This window comes from Chiloscyllium plagiosum, chromosome 3, assembly GCF_004010195.1.
Source record: "Chiloscyllium plagiosum isolate BGI_BamShark_2017 chromosome 3, ASM401019v2, whole genome shotgun sequence".
Classification (NCBI taxonomy): domain Eukaryota; kingdom Metazoa; phylum Chordata; class Chondrichthyes; order Orectolobiformes; family Hemiscylliidae; genus Chiloscyllium; species Chiloscyllium plagiosum.
The window spans coordinates 63240996-63251658 of record NC_057712.1 but is presented as its reverse complement, the minus strand read 5'-3'; the positions used below and the strand labels follow the sequence as shown (position 1 = coordinate 63251658).

At 40.9% G+C, this 10663-nt stretch overlaps 1 pseudogene; it reads right to left on the bottom strand.

Moving 5' to 3' along the window:
- Window positions 1-153: 153 nt before the first annotated feature.
- Window positions 154-10663, bottom strand: part of LOC122539865 — a 15505-nt pseudogene continuing 4995 nt past the window's right edge.

Genomic DNA, 10663 nt, shown 5'->3' with positions numbered 1-10663 from the left:
TATCAGAATTTTTTAATCAGTCATGGGATGCAGTCATTATTGGCATTGGTTGTTTGTGGGATGTAGATATCAAACTTAATTGCTCTGGAGAAGCTGATAGTGAACCGTCTTTTTGAACACCTCCAATCCAACAAGTTCAGCAGATTCCCATCACTATCCTGAATGTTTTTGCAGTCCTGCCCTCTTTACTTCTTTGGCACGTTTTCTTGCCGTAAAATAGATGTTGTAATAAGTATCCAATATTATGACATCTGGAATAAAAAAGGTATTTGTTGGAGCTAATATTCCCCACAAGTCATTGAACATATGAACACAAGTACCTACACAAGAACTGGAAACAATACACCCGAAATACCCTGCAGATCCATTTCAGAAGACTACACCAATGCAAATAATGCAGGAATTACCCAAGTAGCTGTGATAAAAACAGCAATTACAAGAAGTGTAATTTTTGTCAGGTCAAGTAAAGAGTCACACACAGCATAATAGCAATCAATTACAATAAAACACAAATGGAAAATAGATGCTGTGCTCATCATAGCATCTAAGCTTGAGCAGACTTTTCAAAATGTACTCCCGAAGTACCAATATGTTTCAATGGATCTCACCAAACTGTATGGCATGACCAAGAAGTGCACAAGAAAATCTGCAACAGCCAAGGCAAGTATATAATAATTAGTGGGTGTTTGGAGCTGCCTGAAGTGTGAGATTGAAATGATAACCATTAAGCTTCCAAACACTGTGATCAATATCAATGTTATCAGAACAACATACAGTGTCACTTGGAATTCACTGTGGATACAATCCCCTGCCACCACAGGAACTGTAAAACCTGTGCCCACACCTCCTCCCTCACCTCCATCCAAGGCCCTAAAGGAGCCTTCCACATCCATCAAAGTTTTACCTGCACATCCACTAATATCATCTATTGTATCCGTTGCTCCCGATGCGGTCTCCTCTACATTGATGCGGTCTCCTCCTAGCAGAGCGCTTTAGGGAACATCTCCGAGACACCCGCACCAATCAACCAAAACGCCCCATGGCTCAACATTTCAACTCCCCCTCCCAATCTGCCGAGGATATGGAGGTGCTGGGCCTCCTCCACCATCGCTCCCTCACCACCAGACGCCTGGAGGAAGAACGCTTTTGCCCGAAACGTGGATTTTGCCAGTCCTCGGATGCTGCCTGAATTGCTGTGCTCTTCCAGCACCACTGATCCAGAATCTGGTTTCCAGCATCTGCAGTCATTGTTTTTACCTACAATCACTGTTGCTGTTAACCTGACAGTTCTGGGGCAAGAATCATTGACATTCAAAACAGTACTGCAGATTTTCCACAGGTGCAACAGATGTGGAGTTTTTCATCTTACTTTCTGCTAAAAATTTACAAATCAGTTCTACTGAACAATTTTTTTGCAGATTCTTATGGTAAAAGAGTTGTTTCCTGGAAGTTCTAGAAAAATCATAAATGCTCAGTACATTTAAACTGTTAGAAAAACATGCTTTGAAATGTTTAGAACTTGCATATTTATTGATGCTATACATTGTAACTCTATTTTGTTCATTTTATCAGTTGAATTCCAATGTATCCTGTGTGGTAAACTACATGGAACAGATTGTATACTGTTCCAAAAATTACATTAAGTGCAAATATCTTCCTTCTACCCACACCAACACAAACTTGTGCTAAAATGTCACATTTTGATATTTAGAACTTTATATATAGCCACCTTCATATGTAAGGCAAAAGTGAGTACTGCAGATGCTGGAGATTAGAGTCAATATTAGAGTGATGCTGGAAAAGCTCAGCAGGTCAGGCAGCATCCGAGGAGCAGGAGAATTGACATTTCGGACAAAAGCCCTTCGTCAGGAATGAGGCTGGGAGCCTTGGGGGTGGAGAGATAAATGGGAACGAGGTGGGGCTGTGGGGAAGATAGCTGAGAGTGCAAGAGGTGGATGGAGGAAGAGGTAAAAGTGATAGGTCAGAGAGGAGGATGGAGCAGATAGGTGGGAAGGAAGATTGAAGGTGGGACAGGTCATGAGGACGGTGCTGACCTGGGAGGTTTAAACTGGGGTGAGATGGGGGGAGGGGAAATGAGGAAACTGGTGAAGTCCACATTGATGCCATGAGGTTACAGGGTCCCAAGGTGGAATATGAAGCGTTCTTCCTCCAGGCGTTGGGTGGTGGTAGTGTATCCATTGGTCGCGATGTGGTCTTCTCTACACTGGGGAGACTGGATGCCTACTCTCAGAGCACTTCAGAGAACATCTCCGGGACACCTGCATCAATCAACCCTACCACCCTGTGACTAAACATTTCAATTCCCCCTCCCACTCTGCCGAGGACATGCAGGTCCTGGGCCTTCTCCATCATCACTCTCTCACCACCTAATGCTGGAGGAATAACACCTCATCTTCAGCCTTGGAACCCTGCAAACCCATGGCATCAATGTGGACTTCACCAGTTTCCTCATTTCCTCTCCTGTCACCTTACCCTAGTTTCAACCTGCCAGCTCAGCACCATCCTCATGACCTGTCCCACCTGTCAGTCTTCCTTCCCACCCATCTGCTCCACCCTCCTCTCTGACCTATCACCTTCACCCCACCTCCATCCACCTATTGTTCCCTTGGCTACCTTCTCCCCAGCCCCACCCTCATCTCATTTATCTCTCCACCTCGGAGGCTCCCTGCCTTCATTCCTGATGAAGGGCTTTTGCCCGAAATGATGATTCTCCTGCTCCTTGGATGCTGCCTGACCTGCTGTGCTTTTCCAGCACCACTCTAATCTTCATATGTAAGCCTGAATGATGATCATGCAGATATTATTTTAACAAGGACATCACAGCCAAAATTCTGTCTGTAATCAAATTCTTCACTCCAATACTTTCAATGTTGGTCAACTGTACATGAAGCAATTGAGCCCATTGAGTCAGTGAAGTCGCAATCCATGCAATATTTTATCTTTCAAGTATTTCAATCATTCCCATTTGGAGTTGAATTCTGTATCCACTGTGAATTCAAATTCCAAGCCACTAATTGTGTGTTTTTTTCCTAATGCCACCTTTCTTTCCTTGTAAATTCCTTTAAATTTACACATTGTATTAGCCCATCAACATTTAGAAATATATTTTGTTTATTTATTCATTCAAAATAATTCTTTCCAACTCTACTCTTAGCCTTTTTTGCTTTGAGGAGAACAATCTCACCTCCTTCAATTTACAGACATTAACATAATTCTCAACTCTGGAACCAGTCTAGGAAGAAATTATTTTATACGGTCTCTAAAACAATTGTGCCTTTCACAAAGTGCCAGAAATGGACATGATACTCCAGCTAGATCTGAACTAGTGTTATATATAGGTTTAGCTCAACTTCCTGGCTTTTGTATTTTATACCTCCATTTATAAACCAGAGAAATCTGGAATAAGTTTGGTTTTTGTTTTGCCCAAATCAAGATACCAAATTTAACTACAGTTTATTTAGTATCAAATAAATTACCATGAATTTAATCTTTTTGTCAACAAATTACATTAAAATAGTATTATTGCAACAGAACTATGAATCCTTCATGAAAGGATTGTGGAATTGAGTCACATTCAGGCTGTGTTTTAGAACATAATTGAATTGTACAGTATTAAAGAAATAAGTTGCAGGAAGGTCAACTTGTGAATGTTCAAGAAGAAATCAAATATTCAGACCTCTGTTTGACTGTCAATAAACATAGAGAGTCATTTTTATTTTTACTGCTTGTCGGGTGGCAAATTAGTAGAACTGATCACCTAATCATTATAACATTTACTTGTTTCTCATTTCCTTAGCTGGCTTCATAAAACCATTCCACACAGAAACAAACATACAAACAAATGTTAAAAGCAAACTTTTTGATTACTTTCAGCTCCAATTATACTTACTGAATATTTCTCTTGACAGGAAACATACAGTATCTCTTCGGTTAACATAATACTTGATTTTTTAAAAAGTTAGTCGGGGTCTAGTTTGCTTATTTAAAGAAGGACCTTGCTGGTTTCCCACTCCTCAGTAGAACAGCTTAAAACTCAAGACCACATGAAAAGCGAATTTCATGCCAATTCTTATTGCCCCAGTGCTCACTTCTCACTGGACAATCACTGTTCAATTCATTTACTACGTATGAGACACAGTAGCTGAATAATTTATGCTGAACCTTTTATTTTCAAAGATTGTAGAAACACACTTCAAATCACACATGAAGGACATGGTCCAGAACACATTATTATATCTCAGGGTTAAACTCAGGGTCAGCTGTCATACACTTAGATGTTGGTTTGCATTAGCATATTTCTAAACAGCTATGCTCAAAAGAACCATCAAGGCAGATGGAAAACTTGTATAATGCAACAACATCTAAACATATGAACAAGGAGAAAGAATTGTCCATTTGGCTCATCAATATAGCACCATCATTTAATATCATCATGACTGATATCATTTTCCACATCCATGACTACTTTCAATAAATTTTCATCCTTTATTCACCAAATATCTTTCCATCTCTGCCTTACAAATGTTCAAAGATTTTGCTTTCACTGTTTTTTGAGGAAGAACATTTCAAAGAAATATGACTTGAGAGAACTTTTTTTTGCTTCACCTTTGTCCCATGAGTGGGTAACACTTTATTCTTAAATAATTACTCCTGGTTCTAGGTTTTCCCACAAGAGGAAACATCCTCTCCACATGTATCACGTAAAGATCCCTCAGTGATTTATTTCAATTTAGTCACTCTTAAAAGGTAGGGTGTCCAAATATTCCTCATCAAACAACCTAACCATTTCAGTTATTAGTCTGATAACCCTTCCCTATACTGCTTCTGGCACTCTTTCCTTAAATAAGGGGAATAATATTGCACACAGTACTCCAGATATGGTATCACCAGAGCTCTGCACAACTGGAACAAAACCTCCCTACCTTAGTATTCAATTCTCTTTGCATTAATCACCAACATTCCAACTTGCTATATCTGCACACTAGACTTTTACGATTCATGCTTTAGGGCACCCAGATTCCTCAGAGCTCTGCAATCTCTCTCACAATTGGCATTTATTTGCTCCCCAAATGTTGAATTCCTCATCGTCAAATGCCACCCCTTCTAAATACCACAGGAATTTACCGCTCCTATACTAACTGCTGTGCTGTGTACATACCACCACAAGCAAAGGTTCAGGAAGCTCTGGATGTGCTGTACTCCACCACTAACACCATGGAGTCGGAACACCCCCAGGCCCTGTTTATTGTAATTGGCAACTTCAACTAAGCCAATCTAAGGAAGGCGTTTCCCAAGTATTACCAGAACATTATCTGCCCCATCAGGGGCCCGGACATTTTAAACCACTACTACACCACTGTGCACTGTGAAAGACGCCTACTGCTCCCCATTTTGGGAACTCCAACCACAATGCCGTTTTTCTTCTCCCGGCTTCCAGGCAAAAGAAAACCCCTCGCAGATACAGGTCCAGTGCTGGTTGGAGGAGGCAGAAGATCAACTCCAGTGCTGTCTGGAATCGACTGATTGGGCCATGTTCAAACAGCCGCAGGCACCTTGGATGAGTAGCCACCACCGTCAGAGACTTTATTTGCAAGTGTGTGGAGGATTGCATACCGAGGAAGTCAATCTGGGTGTTCCCCAACAGGAAACCCTGGATGAATCAGGTCATTCAGAATTTGATTGAAGGCATGAGACCTTCAGATCAGGAGACCCAATCAAATATAAGGAATCCAAGTATGACTTTTGCAGAGCCATTAAGACAGACAAGGACCAATACTTGATCCAAACTAGAGACCCAGACAGACACCTGGTGACTATGGCAAGGGCTGAATGACATCACAGGTTCTAAAAAGAGACAGTGCAAGATAGCAGATGATGACATATCCCTCCCAGACCATCTCAACGCCTTCTGTGCTCGCTTTGAGCAGAAGTTTGGTAGAGAGGTTACACCTTTTTCGACAAGTCCTGACAAACCTATCCCAACAGTCACTGCATCAAAGATCAGATCAGTTTTCCTTCGTGTGAATCCAAGGAAAGCGATGGGACCAGATGGAGTACCAGGCTGTGCACTCAGAGCATGCACAGATCAACTGGCAGAGGTCTTCTCAGACATCGGCATTGTGGCAGCATTGCTATCTCACAGCACCAGGGTCCTGAGTTCGATTCCAGTCTTGGGAGACAGTCTGTGTGTGGAGTTTGCACATTCTTCCCGTGTCTGCATGGATTTCCTCTGGGTGCTCTGGTTTACTCCCACAATCCAATCATGTGCAGATTAGGTGAATTGGCCATGATAATTGCCCATCGTGTTAGGAGCATCAGTCAGGGGTTAAAACAGGGTAGGGGAATGGGTCTGGGTGGGTTCCTCTTCAGAGGGTCAGTGTGGACTTGTTATCTGAAGGGCCTGTTTCCGTACTGTAGGGAATCTAATCTAATCAGACCACTGTCCCTGCCTGTTTCAAGAGGACCAACATCATCCCTGTGCCTGAGAAGGCTCATGCAGCATGCCTCAATGACTACCACCCAGTGGCCCTAATGTGAGTGGTCATGAAGTGCTTTGAAAGGCTGGTCATGGCATTAATCAACTTCAGCCTCCTCACTACTCTTGACCCACTCCAATTTGCCTATCGGACCACGATAGATGCTATATCACTTGCCCTTCACTCCTCCCTAGAACATCTTGACACCAAGAACAGCTACATAAGAATCCTTCTCATTGACTACAGTTCAGTCTTCAACACTATTAACCCGTTGAGACTGATTACTAAACTTAGTGATCTTGGACTAAGCCCCACTCTCTGCAACTTGATCCTCAGATTCCTGACCCACAGGCCACAATCAGTGAAGACTGGGGACAATATTTCATCCTCACTAACATTCAACACTGGAGCCCCCCAGGGGTGTGTATTCAGCCCCCTACTGTACTCACTGTATACCCATGACTGCGTGGCCAAATACCAGACTGTTGCCATTTACAAGTACACTGATGACACCACCATAGTCGGTCGAATCTCAGATGGTGATGAAACAGATTACAAATGGGAGGTGGAAGACCTGGTAAAATGGTGCATTGAGAACAACCTAGCTCTCAATGGTGACAAAACCAATGAACTCGTTGTTGACTTCAGCAGATGTTATTCATGCCCCTCTACACTTTAACAGCACGGAGGTGGAACGAGTGGAGAGTGTCAAGCTCCTGGGAGTGGTCATCCACAACAAGCTTTCTTGGACTCTTCATGTGGATGCACTGGTTACAAAGGCCCAACAACATCTCGTCTTCCTCAGGAAGCTGAAAAAATTTGGCATGATGGCGAATACCCTTGCCAACTTTTATAGGTGTGCCGTCAAGAGCATTCTGTCTGGATGTATCATTACCTGGCATGGCAACTGTACCATTCAAGATTGGAGACGGTTACAGAGAGTGGTGAACTCGGCTTAGACAATCACAAAGGCCAACCTTCCATCTTTGGAATCCATCTACCAGGCCCGCGTCAAGGAAAGGCTGCCAGCATTCTCAAAGATCCATCCCATTGTGGCAATGTTTTTCCACAACCTCTATCATCGGGGAGAAGGTACAAAGGCCTGAACACATGCACCAGTTGGTTTCGAAACAGTTTCTAATCTACTGTTGGTAGAATACTGGATGGACTCACAAACTTTTAACATTCACTTACACCCGTGTTTTTGTTTTTGCCACTGCTTACCTATTATTTACTTATCTTTGCTACTTAACTCTGTGATCTGCCTGTATTGCTCACAAGACAAAGCTTTTCACTGTACATGTGACAATAAACTCAATTCAATTCAATATTTGCTATGCTTTACTGTTCTTGCCAAAATATACAATTGCATATTTTTCCACACTATGCTCCATTTGCCAATTCTTTCCCCACTCAATTACCCCATTTATTTCTCTCTGTGGACCCCATAGGTCCTCTTCACAACTTAATTCTTACTTGTCTTTATGTCATTAGCAAATTTAGTAACAATGCCTTTGTTCCCTATATCCAGGTCAGTTATATGAATGATAAAAAAAAATTAAGGGCCCACCATTGATCCTTGTTGCACACCACTCATTACATGTTGCCAACCAGAAAAAAACTTATTTTCGCCTACTCTCAGTTATCCTGTTAGGTGGCCATATCCATGATAATATATTATGACCTATGCCATGAATGTTTATTTTTTGCAATATCTGTTGATGTAGCACCTTATCAAATGCCTTCTGGACATTGCAGAACTGTACGTCCATTTGTTTCCCTTTGTCCAGAGCACAAGCTATTTCTCAAAAGAATTCCAATAAATTGATTAAACGTAATTTCCACTTCAAAAAATCATGTTCACTCTGCCTGATTAATTTTTTCTAACTGAGCTGCTATGACATCTTTAATAATAGCTACTGCTGACATTTTCTCATTTGAAAGATGATTAGTTAACTGCCATTAGTTTCCCACTTTGTGTCCCTCCCTTTTTGAATGATGAAATTCCACTCACTTACTTGCATGTTAGTACTGAGGAATATTAGAAAGTTGATGACAATATATGATGTTTTGATTTAGCTACCCAAGCAAAAACAATATGCTTGATGACTCACTACATTTTAAAAAAAAACTTATTTGCCTTAAAACTCAAGACTGACAAGAATAAATACAAATTCTGTCCACCGGAAGCGACTGCAATAAATCTGCGTTACATTTTTACCACAAATTGTTCCCTGAAGAAATCTCTTTATCACTGAAACACTTCCTCTCTCCACATGAGGCTTGCCTGCCATTTTGAAACTGGGAATAGAGCACCTGCTTGGGGAGTCTTGTGGTCATGCGAACATACCCAGCTCATCGCAACTGATCAAAGATGGTCAGTGCCTCTGCTGGGGATACTGGCAAATGCTCCACAAAGCCAGGTCAGGTTGGTGGAGGACATACACCTTGCAGATATTCAGGGGGTGAGACCCATGCACTCATAAGCTGACGATCATCTGGAGTACATCCTTTAAGAGTGCACATGTGCAAGCATCATACACATACTGCAGCTTGATGAAAACGATGATAGAATTAATATTGTCAATATGATTTTCACTCTCTTCTACGTTTTTATTTTATAAAGTTGGTTCTGATATAACACAATAGTTCCATTCTCATCCGATCTCATGTTATAAGAAAATGGTTTGGTGCACGTTTAACAAAATTTGTAAAACATTTTTAATTACAGTTTGATAAATGATAAGAAATACAAAGTTTTAATAATGTTTGTGATTCAGTCAAACATTATTTAGTTGAATTTCTGTCTCATGGTTTATAGTGTCCCTGAATTCCTAAATGAGAATAATGTTATTTAAATATTATCTGGAATCTATTATAGATCTAAAACATACAAAAAATCAGAAAGACAAAGTTCTTTCAGATTAAACCTGTGTAATTAATGTGCATGCAGTCATATTTTCTACATTCCCTGGATAAAATGTGATGGAATTGAGCTTTTAATAATTTTGCAACAGAATATGTACTTCTAATTGCTACATATTTTTATATTAATGCCATGTTTAACTCCTGTATATTCAGTTATATTCAGAAATGTTTTTAATCGATAAATTCATGAGTCAATTTTCTATTATTTATCTTATTGAATAGAAAGTAATTAAGGGACAATATCCTAACTTTACGTAAGTTACAAACCCAAAGGAGTGACCATCTTATGTGGTTGTCAAAAAAAGGGAATATTTAATCTTTTTATGAACAGTTTGCATTCAGTGGGTCACAGTGCATTTGCAGGTGCAAATCACATCTGCAAAATAAATACATTAATGTACTGTTTGTGGTAAACCTCAATAAATGACCCAAGAACAGCTCCAGTCTTTATAATAAAATATATTATAGTGTTTGACCACTGGTAGAAAGAAATAACTTGCACTTATATAGCATCCTTCACAAGCTCAGGATAAACAACTTACCAATAATAGGCACACTAAAAGCATAGTCACTTCTACATCAGAGTTCACAATTAGATTATGGTTGATCCATATCTTACCATGTTTATGTACCTTGGTTCCACATGTCTTGATATCCCAGTCTAACATAAATCTCAGTCATGAAAATTTCAATTGATCCATTATCAACAGCCCCTTGTGGGCACACTGTTTTAAACGGAACTCCTTTTTGTGCAAAAACTACTTTGTGATTCATACCTCACTGGTCAAGGTCTGGGTTGTAAGATTAACTTCATTTGTGCTGGATTCTCCCAACAAAGGAAACAGTTTCTGTGTATCTACCACATCCAATCCCTTTATGTACGTTTGGTAAGATCAGTTGTCAATTTTGATGTGTGGAACAGTACATCTTCCGCAGCTACACTGGCACCACCCCCCACCTTTTCCTCCGCTACATCGATGACTGTATCGGCGCTACCTCGTGCTCCCAACAGTTCATCCACTTTGCTACCATCTTCCACCCCGACCTCAAACTTACCTGGACCGTCTCAGACTCCTCCATCTCCTTCCTAGACCTCTCCATTTCTATCTCGGACGACCGACTCAACACGGACGTTTACTATAAACCGACTGACTCCTACAGCTACCTAGATTACACCTCCTCCCACCCTGCCCCCTGTAAAAACGCCATCCCATATTCCCAATTCCTTCGCCCTCGCC